Source organism: Pteropus vampyrus, unplaced genomic scaffold (assembly GCF_000151845.1).
Source record: "Pteropus vampyrus isolate Shadow unplaced genomic scaffold, Pvam_2.0 Scaffold33, whole genome shotgun sequence".
NCBI classification, from domain to species: Eukaryota; Metazoa; Chordata; class Mammalia; order Chiroptera; family Pteropodidae; genus Pteropus; species Pteropus vampyrus.
In genome coordinates, this window is record NW_011888814.1 from 9,152,794 (window position 1) to 9,154,986 (window position 2,193).

General features: G+C 36.4%; 1 protein-coding gene across 12 annotated transcripts in view; it reads left to right on the top strand.

The window, feature by feature from the left end:
* The window catches only part of NRF1 (nuclear respiratory factor 1), a 138,768-nt gene that overhangs the window by 90,627 nt on the left and 45,948 nt on the right, over positions 1–2,193 (top strand). The gene's annotated exons all lie outside the window — the stretch shown is intronic.

Here is a 2,193-nt window from a genome sequence, read left to right on the forward strand (position 1 = left end):
GTTACCTATTTTTAAAAAAAGGAAATACTATTGACTTAAAATTAGAGATATTATTAAAATAAAATATGGCTTTAATATATGAACTGGTATTTATTTGTCCAGTAAATGGGATGGACAACCAAGATTAGAAATCCTTTCTGGAAATGGAGGGCAGGTACTATGCAACTGCTTCTTTTTCCTGTAGAGAAGTTTGGACACTTGCAGATAAAAAGTCTTTGGAAAGTTCTCATTTGTAACTGATCAGGGGATCACTTTTGTCAAAAAATTGTGAAGTGGTAGCTTAGAGACATTTTAATCCCTACTCACCTTTTAAGTAACAGTAATCTTTTTCTAGCAGTATAGTTTGATCATTTCCTATGAAGTCTAGTGTAAGTGGTTAGAATACATTTGGAAATAGATCTGCCAACCACAAGAGTCACCATGGTCTTTATGCCTCATGTAAAAGATCTGTCATTGCTGCTTTGCCTCTGGCCCCTGATGGGACAAAGTAACCTCACTGGCCCATGGACCTGTTATCTCCGGCAGACCCCTCACCCCTGACATCCCAGGTTGCTTTAGGTTGTTGCTGGTTCACAGCTTTTCTTCTACCTTGCCATATTTTAGAAAGGTATTAAAGAAAATGACTTCAAATATTTAGAGCTTCAGACATAACAAAATGGGTGTGATTGGGTACAGATACACCTTCATGTCAGGGCTTGGGGAGCTGCCCTCCTGGTCATCGCCTGTGAAATTCTACACTGCAAGCATGTGTCCAGGGTATACAAGAGTGGTGGGACATCACCTTCGATGGTCATAGAAATAAGATTACTTTAAATTGTGATACAAAATATGAGGGATGAGTAGTCTCTGGAGTAACCTGTAAACCAAGATCCTGTTTCCATGTAAACAATTCTCATACATAGCTTCCTTCAAATACCGCACAGCTACGGCTTTTCCCAAAGAATATAGTTTTCATCTTTCCATGAAGACTCAAATCAGAGTATTAAATATCTTATCATTAATCACTGATAGCTGGATACTGTAAAACTGGCCAGTAGTATTATTCGACACAAGTTTCTTAGAAAAATATTAAAAGTGAAGGATCTAGGCACTAAATCATACTTTATATTACTATCTCTGATAAGTACTTATAAGGCCCTTTGAAATATAAAATGTACAGAATAGCCTTAGTAGTAATTCTAGATCAAGGGTCCCCTCTGGCTCTAAATTCATGTTATAGATACTGCGGAATGACTGGCTGTGGGTTTCAGATCACCAAGAAGTGTGTTTTGGCATAGAGGATTATCTTAGCTTTTACATGGGCTGCATAAAATTCTATGATTCTGTTCAGCTTTTTGCTCAACCTCAGTTACATTCTAAAATTTTTAATGGAAACAAATCAATTTGAAATATGTAATCATAACCTTGAACTAAGTCAAAAGAAGCCTACAAATTAAAAGTTGTCATAGTGAAACGACTATAAAAGGGAGAAAGTCAGCACTTTTGTATTCATTGTTTTGAATTAATGTCAAAGAATATTTACATGGAAGAAATACAATGTTAGGTGAAAAAAGGCAGGCTATAAAACTGTGCAGTATAATTATTATCTATTTAAAGTTGTGTTTTAGATGGGAAGGAAATAATTATCTCTGTATGATATTTTTAATTTTTTATACTTAATGAAATTTTCATAACCTGTGTTTTATTATTGGGAAAAAATGACTTTTAAAACAGAGACATACAAATTTTAAAGCAAAGAATGGAGTAAGAAGGGGAGAATTTTCTATTTAATAAGATTTTTCTGTTCACCACATTTCTTTTACTGTTTCCTAGAATCCTTATAGTGACCAAGAATTCTACCCCAAGGGAATGATTATGTCCATTGCTTTACTTGTCTGCTGACTCTGTTAGATGAAAGTGACATTGTTGAGTTTGGTACTTGTTGCTTTGCCCACAGTTGTGACATGTTTACCAACCAGTCCACAGCCCCTCGCCCACCCTACCTACAGCTTGTGATTGTGAGATGACTGCCATAGTTACGGCAAAGCCTGTAGCTCAGTCGACTAGCTTATTTGCTGTCAAATCCAGGACTTTGTCCACCTGTGCTAAACTAAATGACTTCACCTCCTCTACTCTATGCTCACTTTTGAGACTCCCTCAGTAACTGCAAAGTGGTACCTGATACTTTCCCAGGAGAGGAGCCGAATTAATGTG